At 37.8% G+C, this 11779-nt stretch overlaps 1 pseudogene; it reads right to left on the bottom strand.

Annotated features, from left to right (window-relative positions):
- Window positions 1-1027: 1027 nt before the first annotated feature.
- The window catches only part of LOC110308997, a 37033-nt pseudogene continuing 26281 nt past the window's right edge, over window positions 1028-11779 (bottom strand).

Here is an 11779-nt window from a genome sequence, read left to right as displayed (position 1 = left end):
CTTTACCTTTTACATTTACATTCCAATGACACACAAGATTATCGGCATTTTTCTTCTTGCTATCTCAAAATATCCTGGCTTTAACATATATTGTAAGTAGTATGCAATAGTACCCTCTTTCACAGCACAAGTTAAGGAAAAGATTGAAATTTATTTCAACTTGTCCCTTTTCTAATCTATACCAATATAGGCATCTAAATTTTTTTTTGAAATTTGAAAATTCATTTGCTCTTTAAACTTTTACCCCAAGTAACTCTGAGTGAGTTTTTTTTTTTTTTTTTTTTTTGCTGATGCTTTGTCAGTACTTTCCTATGCTCTAATGCCTTCCTTGTCATGAGTGATTTATGTTTGAGCAGCTTAAACACAAATTGGGTGATGCCCTTTCAGTGATGCTCAATGGCTGTGGCTTGAGAAAGCCAACATTGTCAGGGCAAGGAGCCAGATGAATCTCAAAGCCAATAGGATGTCACCTAGAAAACCATTTTGTTTAAATGTTTATGCACATGGATCATAGGTATTGTCTGGCCCTGTATCACATAGGTGAGCACAGGTCAGGTGTGTGTGTGTGTGTATGTGTGTGTATGTAAGTATTATGTATGTGTGCTTCTGTATATGCATGTGCACACACACTTTGAGTTGTCACCTTGTATTTCCCATTCTGTGAATGAAAAGTTACAAATTAGAAATGATTATGGTTCACATATTTCATTTTCTTTTCCCAGGTGTAGCTTATTAGGGTAAGAAATTGGACTTTTCCCTGGAGAACAGAGAAAAGTGTGCAAAGCTATATTTTCACAGAGTATTAAGAAGACAGATGAAAGTAGATTTCCTCTGGAGGATGGAGGTGACAATAAAATGGAAGTTTGAGGACAAAAGTCCCAGCTCTGACAGCTCCAATATGCTTGGCTCAGCTGCCCATCACAATAAACCAATTATTTTTGCAGTTGTCACCTGTTTTTAATTTGTTTTCCAGTCACTCTGTCAACTGCTCTGCAAAGACTGAGCAGCTCCCAGTCAACAACAGTGGTCATAGTGGCCACCGAGAGGCCACAGAGCTCTTACTCAAGCTCCACTCAGTGTCTCCTTCCTCCTGACCTTGATTCCAGTCTTTCATTCTCTAAAGAAGGAACATGCGTCCTCTACACTTCCAGCTCCCTATACAAATTCCTCATAGGTGGGCTTCTCTGCCAAGACTCAAAGGCCTAAGAGCTCTATAATGTTGGCCTTCTCTAACACATCTTTCTCCGGGAATCACCTGCTTATTCTCTCTACCTACTCTAGGCACTTGTAAGTAGCTCCAGCGTCCAATCATAGGCAGAACAGGGAAGGCAGCAGGCTTCCCCATCAATGTGTATTTTCCTCAGTGTATGACTTTCCCACCATGGTTTTGCTTCTGTGGGAATGTCAAATGACACATTCAAACTGCACAATCTGGGCATAGGCACACTGCATGACCTTTCTCAGGCCATCCTGAGCCCCTGTGATCATCTGACCAAAAAGCGTTTCAGCCACCCTACTTCTGAGCAGCATACAAATTCTGTGGAACTTCACTCACTTCTAAACGCTGACACCATTGCATACACTAGCAAGATTTTGCTGAAAGGACCCAAATATAGCTGTCTCTTGTGAGANGATGCCGGGGCCTAGCAAACACAGGAGTGGATGTTCACAGTCAGCTATTGGATGTGTCACCGGGCTCCCAATGGAGAAGGTAGAGAAAGTACCCAAGGAGCTAAAGGGATCTGCAACCCTATTGTTGGAACAACATGATGTACTAACCAGAACCCCGGAGCTCTTGTCTCTAGCTGCATATGTATCGAAAGATGACCTAGTCGGCCATCAATGGAAAGAGAGGCCCATTGGATTTGCAAACTTTATATGCCCCAATATAGGGGAATGCCAGGGCCAAAAGAATGGGAATGGGTGGGTAGGGAAGTGGGGGGCGCTATGGGGGACTTTTGGGATAGCATTGGAAATGTAATTGAGGAAAATATGTAATAAAAGTATTAAAAATTAAAAAAAAATTCTGTGGAATAGCTGCACCCATGTGTAGAGGGACTTCTCACAGGGAAGTTGCTAGACATAGCCGTCACCCCAAGGTATGATGGATACCTTCAGCAGAGGGTTCTGAGAACAAGCCTACCATTGCTTTCTCAGCCCAGTGGTTGGCCATTTTGTCTTTTTATTGGATTTCAGGACCTGGGTTTTCTTCTCAAGGGCTCCAGTGACCCCCTTGATGGCTTGCTCAAAATGTGGCTCCTAGGCAGAAGGAGTAAGATGGCAAGCAGTGATGCTTCATTGCACACCTTAGAAATATTTGCACCAGTGAAGCCCAAAGTAAGAGCTACTAGCTTCTTCAACAAACAGCTTTAGTAAGGCATTTGAATATCTAGAGTGTTGGCAAGTGACCTTAAAAATTGAGGCCCTACCTTTGATAGCAGGGGTCCAATATAGATCTGGAGGTCAAACTATCTAGGGGATGACAGGGATGGGGTCCAAGATATCAGGGCAATTGTTGCCAGCTAGACGTGCTGAACCCATTCATCTCCATTACCACAAGCATCTAATTTAAAATGATCTGCTGATCATTATAGCATCCCAGGTGACCATGGCCTTGCCTAAGTCCTGACACTTCTTTGGTTAGGCATCTCACAATTTCCAGTTTGGTTTCTTCACAATTAGCCATAGCTGTGAACTGGCATCAGTGCTATTCTCTAAGATCTTATCTGTTGTCTCATCAAAACAAAGAGAAGATACCTTCTCTTTGCCCACCATTGCCAGTTCTTATTTCACCCCTTTTTATAGCATAGCGGAGGACAAAAAACAGGACTAGGGTAGGCACTGGGATTTAGGGAAAAGAGCCATCCATCATTCTCAGAAGTGTAAATTACTGCAGCCTGGTTGGTGGGCTTAATCCCCAGCTGCCACTGAGCCAACTGGAGGTTACAAACACTCAAAAGGTATGAACACTACCATTTTTACATCTAGGATGTTGTCTCAGGAACAGAAATAACAAGAACAAACTGCTTATTCATACCCTCCAGTCTTTCCATCAGCCTTCTGGCCAGGTAATACTGTGCAAAGTACTTCCTAGTGATCTCTAAAATACAAACGTACAAATGCAACAGCCACAGCTGCCCACAAGACAACCAGATGCCCAAATCTTTGTAGTCTCAAGGAAACTCCCCGTTCTGCATCCATTTCACGAGGCAGTAATTTAGGTTCCTACCTCTCTTGCCTCAATCTCCCTCAGGTCTGACACTCTTTTGTTCAAGAGTTTATTTTTATTTTAATTTACTTTTGGCACTATTGAATATCCTGGGTCTGTATTTCTTCCATTCTACTTATTCTTAAACAAAAGCAAACAAACTTGCAGACAAGAGTCTAGCATAGCTATCTCTCAGAGGCTCTACCAACAGCTTACTGAGACAAATGCAGATGAGAATAGGCAACCATTGGATTGAGGTCTTTGATCCCTACGGAATAGTTTGGGGGAAGGATTCAAGGAACTGAAGGGATTGCAACCCCAAAGGAAGGCCAACATTGCAACTAATTTGAACCCCTGGGAGCTCGCAGAGACTAACCTACAAACAAAAGAGCACACACAGGCTGGTCCAAAGACCCCAGAGCATATGTAGTAGAGGATTGCCTTATCTGATCACAGTGTGAGAGGACATGTCTAATCCTGAGGGACACCATCTCAAATCAAAAAGAAAGAAGATGGAGTGAAGAACTCTGGGAGGGGAGACCTGGAGTGGGGGAAACATTTTAGATGTAATTAATTAAATAATTAATTAGACAAAAACATTTGGAAATTTTGAAGGTCTTCCCTGCAGAGTTACGTGCAGCAAGGATACGCCCTGATTTCATGTCTGAGCAATGCTTCCTGCCTGCATTCTGCAGCTTCCAACACCTCCTTCATATCACCACCAGTTGGAAAGGGTCAAGCCAGCATCACTTGTCCACCAGCTGAATGCCCTTGTCAGGTTAACTGATCAGCCTGGTCTCTATCCCTATTAACTTCTTTCCTCTAATATTGGTAAGTAGCAGCCTGTACCTTGCTGCTTGTGTTCAGAGTCTTGCTGTCTGTGCCTTGCTTTCTTACTGGTATATTTTTACAGAAGTGTTACTAAGAAGCATTCTAATAAATTCCTGTGTGTTATGCCTCTTGCTGAGAAGACATCTGAGAAGTAACATTGGTAGTGTTGACATCTGTTGAACATTAGGAGCTGGGTATTGACCCACCAACCAGGCTGTAGTAATCTCTGCAGCACACAGGGGATGCAGTGTGTATAGTTAAGCAGTCCCAGAGTGTGCATGGTCCTGTTGATCATTTTCTTAAGTTCCAGGTCTGCACATTTTCAAGGAGGAAGGTTGTTATCCTGCGTTTACATGAAAGACTCATTCTGCTTTCTATAAGATAATTATTTCTTCTCTGGCATGCAGCCCAGGCCTTTAAAGATAAGTGTCCTCATCTTAGATGTAGTCATTTTGATTGAATTCTGCCATTCTTGGAATCCAACCTTAAGGGAGATTTAAATAGCATTATGTATTTTTATGACTACCAGTGTTTAGGCAGACAATCACTGAGTGAATATCATAGTTAAGAGGGTTGTCAAGCATGACTGAGATGCTGATTCCAGGAGAGAGACTCAAAAGAAAGTTACAAATTTCCACAATAATCTAGCTAGCTAGTGTAACCCCATGAGGAAAAGATTCTTCCTAAGACAGGAAGAACAGTTTTGACCTGTCTAAGAGATGGCTTCACTGAGTTTCTTTTTGCATATATTCAGTAACAAACCAATGATGTGTTATTCAGATGTGATACCTTAGAAATTTAATACCTTTAAAGTCAACTGGAAATAGGTAGAGGTGGATAAATTATTAGAATGCCTCTTGTTAACACTTCTGCAAAAATACACCAGTAAGAAGCAAGGCAAAGGTAGCAAAGCACTGAAGATCAAGAGCAAGGCTTCTGTCACTGCTTAATTATTAAGGGAAGAAGTAAATAGGGACCAGATTCATCATGTAGGCCATCAAGGTCCTAAACCCAGTCACACTGCTCATTTAAACAACATCTACAGACACCATGTTATCTCCTACATACATTTTTCATTGTAACAAATGAAGTAATGATTGCCAGACAATTAAATCCACCACATTTAACCATTAGCATAATCTCATAATACTGTCTTCCATAAAACAATAACAAGCTCTCTTAACAAATGTTGCTTGCAAGGCCGTTCTATGAATCCTTTGAAGCCTTTTGTCTTCCTAACCCAGGGTTAGAGTAGCATCCTGCTCATCGTTGTGGCTCATTAGATTTATATCGGTGTAAAACTGTTGGCTCTTTCCCTCCTTTGGAAGCAGGCATGTTTTCTTCTTTTATAACAATATCTAGTTCTCTCAAGGAGGAGGCGCGTATGCCAGTCCCAGCTTAGTGACCACTGAGCCTTAAATCTGCAGTGCATCCCCTCTCCAATATTAGGTACTTTTCTTCCAATTTTGGCCCAAGTAAAAGATGACAATAGCAATAGCCTGTAATATTTTGGGAGTCTACTGGACAACCCTGACCAATAACTCAAAATGAGCTTCAGATGTCTGCTGCTGCGGTTTTTGTTAGAAGATCCTTGGCTCTTGAAGAGCAAATCCATATATACATAATATATAATATTTCATTTATATTATATGTGTATATTCACACATAGATTAGATACTTGCATTTTTATAAATTTGACATAGATCGCTAATATTATAACTCCTTATGCTTTTCAGACATCTTTTAGATAAAGTTACCTTCCCCTTCTTCTATATTTATCTTATAATTAAACTTCCTTTTTTCCCATTTCACTCTTCAGACTACTGACTTTACTCTCATATTCTTTCCTTCTACTGCTCTCCAAGGCTCCTAAGCAATGGTCCCTGTTAACTTTGCTCTTCTGCTCTTTGATTGGTTGATGTTTATTATCATCATCATCACTACAACCACCATCATCAGTAGTAGTTAGTAATTGTAGTACTATTTGGCTTGTTCTGCCAGTCATTCTATGATATCTACTCATGTGAAGATTTGGAGCAAATAGCACATGATAAGAAAGAAGAGGCCACGCATGTCTTTCTTGGTCTGAGTTTACTCACTAAATATGAATTATCTAGCTCCACCCATTTACCTGAAACAGTTCATAATTTCATAGTGTACGTGTTCTTTATTTGAAAGACATTTCAGTTGTTTCCATATCTAGCTTTTGTGAATACAGCATCAATGAATGTGGCAGAGCAAGTTACTTATAGAGCAGGATATCAAGATCTCTGCATATGACAAGGGCTTTTATATTGGGACCTAGAGTGGGTTTGTTTTCAATATTTTCTTTTCTTTTCTTTCTTCCTTTCTTCCTTTCTTTCTTTCTTTCTTTCTTTCTTTCTTTCTTTCTTTCTTTCTTCCTNTCTTTCTTTCTTTCTTTCTTTCTTTCTTTCTTTCTTTCTTTCTTCCTTCCTTCCTTCCTTCCTTCCTTCCTTCCTGTCTTTCTTTCTTTCTTTCTTTCTTTCTTTCTTTCTTTCTTTCTTTCTTTCTTTTCTGCAACAGGGTTTCTCTGTGTAGCCCTGGCTGCCCTGGAACTTGCTCTGTAGACCAGGCTGGCCTCCAACTCAGAAATCCGCCTGCCTCTGCCTCCCAGGTACTGGGATAACAGGCATGCACCACCACTGTCCTGTCAATATTTTCAATATTTCAGTTCTACATACTGATTTCCATAGTGTCTGCACCAACTGGTTTGTAGTCCCACCAAGAGTTATGAGACTACCCCTGTCCTCACAACTCACCCAGCAATTGTTGGTTTGTGTTTGTTTTAAAATTAGGTCTGTGGCATGATGACTGAGGTTAATGTGAAATTTCTAAGGTATTTGAGTCTCATTTTCCCAATTGATAAGGACAATAAATATTTTTGAGACATTGCTCAGTCATATTTTTCTGTTGAGCTCACTGTTCAGGCTCCCATTACATTCTTTGAATGGACTAGTTTTTGTCTTTAATATTGCTTTCTAATCTCTATTTCTTTAGTTCATTAGGTAGTCTGATCTTTAATCTCCTGTCAGTTGTTCTCTTGGCTACTGCACTGTCAGTACTTTTTAAAATATGACATCTATCAACAAAGGCTATTTTACAAAAAAAAAAAAAAAAAAGTAGGTCTGACCTTACATTCCATCTATGTTTATCTGAAATTCTATGAAACAAGATATAAAGGTGAAAACATAATAATAAATGTGGCAAATACACATGCACATACTGTGTTTTTTTAAGGGAATACAAAGATCATTTCATCAATTTTCTGATCCCCCATAGACACAAGGTTCAGTTCCCAACACCCATGTCCTTTGGAAGCATATGACAATTTTTAAGTCCAGGTCCAGAGACTAACATGCCTGCCTCTTTCTGGCCTATAGAATATACATATTGCATACTTTCACATAAATACATATACACATGAATAATGTTTTAATAGACCACTGGTATGAGTCTTATATATAAGCATTTATTTTTGATTTTTGTATTATTATCTCATTCTTTTAATACTTTTTGACTAATTGTTAAAACTTGAGATCAAAAGTTCAGTTCTGGAAGTAAACATTGAGTGAGGCTGCCTTTCAGGACTGTTTTCAAGTACACCGGTAAGGTCTGCACATGGAATTTGAACTCCAGCTGTATGATTCACACACCCCCTTTTATTTGGCAAATGGAAGCATTGGCACTTTAAGTCCATCTGGAACACCTCAAGCATTCAGTTCATTTATTAACTTATTACCAAGCTTGGCATATGAATTTTCAGACTACCAGTGAAGCAGAAAAAAAAAAAAAAACCCTAGGTAAGTGGACTTTAATGGAAGGCAATATGCAATAGAAATATGCAAAGACCTTCTTGGTATTTGCTATTTGATAATGTCTCTTTACTTACATATTTGATGTCAGATTATTATAAATGAGGTTTACTGTTACTTTGTAATAAAATACTATAGATAAAAAGAAATGAAATAATTATTGTAACCAGAAGAGGGCGACCTTGTAAAATTATTTGAGGTAAGAATTTACAAGAATTTTTATGTTACTTTTACTAAGTTCAATTATATATATATATATATATATATATATATATATATATATATATACATTTCAGAAGTTACTTTTTCTCCACAATTAGATGATAATATTGTAAAGTTCTTCTGGGGATATGAAATATAGCTTTACATTTATATCCGCACACATGCAATGAGTGTGTGGAAGCACACATACACTCACATGCACACACACTCATGAACACATTAATAATTCATTTAAATTGATTTGACTAAATTTAAATCCTCTGTATTATCAATGCTTTGCAAAGCATGTCTAGATGTGTTACAATGGCATACAAAAAAAAACCCAACAACCCTGTAATTATAGCCATTAAGTTTAATTAATTATATGCTAAACCAAATAATATAGTCTCTCTCATATAAAAAGAGAAAGCTACACGTGTTTGTGTGTAAATGTATTATGTGTGTAGATTTATATTGTAAAATAAATCCATTTATCTTTGCCTACCTTGCCAGTTATAAAATTCCTGAAAGAGTCACAGATGGGACACTAATTATACCACCTGGAGACTCTCAGTTGATAAATTCATGACATGATATGAAGAGAAGTTTGTCATAGACTATTATTAATGTTTCTCCTAATCAATTCATAAAACCAAGTAATTGGCATGTGTTCCATTTTGAATGCCAACAATAGCATTTACATACATTTTTAGGTTCCCCTACTTGTTCGTTCAACTTGTAGAAAGGTTCTGCTGATTATCAATAATGGTGCTATCAATTATTTGATCACTTGGTACCCTACATACATGAGTCATGGAATGGGAAACATATATTGTTTGCCTCAATTTTCAAATATATCAGTTTTGGCTTTCTGTTTCAGGTTACATCCATTCTAATCTCAATTGTTCCCTTTAGGTCAAGCAAATCTTGTTGGGATGTAAATTCAAAGATGGCTGAGTAGGTCACATACTTTTCCAGGTACACATGAAGCTCTTAGTTCAAATCCTCCTGTAAAATAAAGACATAGTTTGTGTGTCTGACCCATGATCGCTTGTGGTGTAATGGGAGAGAAGCAGACACGGGGGAATCCGTGGAAACTCACTGGATAGCCACTCTGCACTGTGCAGCAGCAAACAACGAAAATACTATTTGGATTCAACTGTGAAACATCTCACTTATACACACAAGTCTTGAGACTTGTTCCCCAGGCAGCAGCCTCTTGTGGAAGGGTATGATATCTTTAGACTATCAAGCCATGCAAGAGGAAATGTGTCACAGGAAGTGGGATTGGAGGCTTTGGAAGCCAGCCACACTTCCTTTTAGCTCGCTGCTTCCCAGGTGCTTATGAAATATGGCCAGTCCGCTTCTCCTGCAATCTCTGCTGCCGGCTTCGTTTCTACCTGTCATGGTATATCTGCATGGACTTTTATCAGCAAAAGTGAGTGAGCCCCCCCCCCTCTCTCATTCTCATTCTCTCCATTAAGGTGTTTTGTTAAAGTTTTTTCACAGCAACAGAAAGGCAACTAATTCTTACTGCTTCAAACAAGGTGGAAGGTGAAGAACAATGCCAGTGGTTGGCTTCTGATCTGTATATAGATGATTCCTGTGTATGTGTCTCACATTCACATGAAGAAAGACAGAACGAAAAACTCTGCCATGATCGAACTTCCCTATAGTTATCCAAATCTACTTAATACCCTGTTTCAAAAATTTGTAGATTCAAACTGATTAAAATCTATGCTTTTCTGTAATCCACAAAATTTTTCCACTACATGGGAACTCTGTCTACTCAAAAAACCAACAAACAATAAAAAACAAAAAACAAAAAACAAGCACAAACAAACAAACAAAAAACCCCAACTATATTGTTAACACTCACAAAGCTTCCTGGAGTACACCATGGGTTTTCATTTTTGCAGTTTAATACAGTGGTCCTTGAATTATCTTAAGATAAACAGCTTTGCATAGCTAAAACAACATTTTAAAATTAACATAATTGCAATTTGTGTATTTTCTGTAACTGTTACTGAATGTGAATGAGTCTTTATTCTCAATGTCACCAACTTACTTTCAAGTAAATTAGAACAGCTATTTCTGTTGAAAAAAATCACCGTAATACAGAAGATACAAGTAATATAGTAAAATAAATATTTTTTGTTTCATATGAGGGTTATCTCATTAAAATTCAAAGCAGTTTTGTGAGAGGAGAGGCTGTTTAGGGAACACATGCCAAGGTATCACTGATATAATGATACTGTGTGGAAAACCATGAGTATGTAGATAAGTTAGATATCAATACAGTAAAAGGATAAAAGTATATGTGATGTTGATCTATCACATAGAATTAATTTTAGTTATCTCTTTTAAAAGTACAGAATTTTAACTCTATATTTAAGATTTAAACTGAAAGTGGATCATTGGGGTATTTAGAGTGCTTTGTATACCTAGTTTCTGTCCTAAATGCAATTCAGTATAACTAGGAATACGTAATTTTAAAACATCCTCTTTATTTCTTGCTGTAATCCCCCAAATTACCATATAAAGTTAATTTATTAATTTATATTATATTTACTTGTTTTTATATTTTATTTTATGAGTAAGGATGTTTTGTCTGCATAAATGTATGTGTAGCATACCTGTGCAGTGTCAATGGAGGACAGCAGACAGAAGAGGGCATCAGATCCCATGGGGCTGAAGTTACAGATGCTGTTAGACACATGAGAGTCCAGGGAATTGAACTTAGGACGTAAGTGACATCCCATATCTCCAGGTCCCACTTATACTAAAAACCTTATCAAATATGTCTACATTAAAAGGTAATAGAATACAACTTGTAAAGAGGAATTTTTCTCAATTTTATATTCTTATACACATTGTTTTTGAAAAGAAGAATCAACCACAAAAAGGGTAGCAGAACATCAGAGTTTGTATTTCATGGCTGAATGAAGTATGCATGGAAATTTTCAAAAAGAAAAAACCTTTATTTTGTCCTTAAGTATTTTAAAACACTGATTAACAGCCCCTTCTAACTCATGAGTAGGATCCCCAGCACGAATATATAAGGATGTAAATAATAGTGCTCATTCTGAAAAACAGCCAATGTAGAGACTCTTTCTCAGAACAAGGTAGAGGTGAGACCAGACTACAGGCTGGCTTCAAACTCCTTGTCTTCCTATCACAGGTTTCTCATTTCAGGGTTTTCAGACATATGCAACTAACCTCCTGAAATTACAAAGATTAAATTTTTCTTCATTCTGTCCTGTAGAAAAACATACCTAATTAAGCAAATATTATTATAAATACTTATCAATGAAGATGTGTTTAAGTATATGAGATAAAAAACGAAAGGCTGAAGAGTGGATAGATACATCTGTAGGACTGATATTTGTTTCTTCATTTTACAGGAAAATGTTTTAGATAGAAACATTAAATTAAGCACCACAAGTAGAATGAAGATTAAAAGAGAAAACAATTGAGTAAAAAAAAATAAATACAAAAGTATACAATTTCTGCCATTAGAATCTATTTATTCATCTCTGGTTAAATGTATATCCTCAACCCTGCCCTTTATTGGTTTGAGCTATTCTGAATGTTTAGTTAATTTCTCAAAAGTTCCCAGCCAGGCATGGTGGCGCATGCCTTTAATCCCAGCACTTGGGAGGCAGAGGCAGGCGGATTTCTGAGTTCGAGGCCAGCCTGGTCTACA

Source organism: Mus caroli, chromosome 14 (assembly GCF_900094665.2).
Source record: "Mus caroli chromosome 14, CAROLI_EIJ_v1.1, whole genome shotgun sequence".
In the NCBI taxonomy this organism is placed as follows: Eukaryota; Metazoa; Chordata; class Mammalia; order Rodentia; family Muridae; genus Mus; species Mus caroli.
This window is presented reverse-complemented; position numbering and strand designations above follow the sequence as displayed.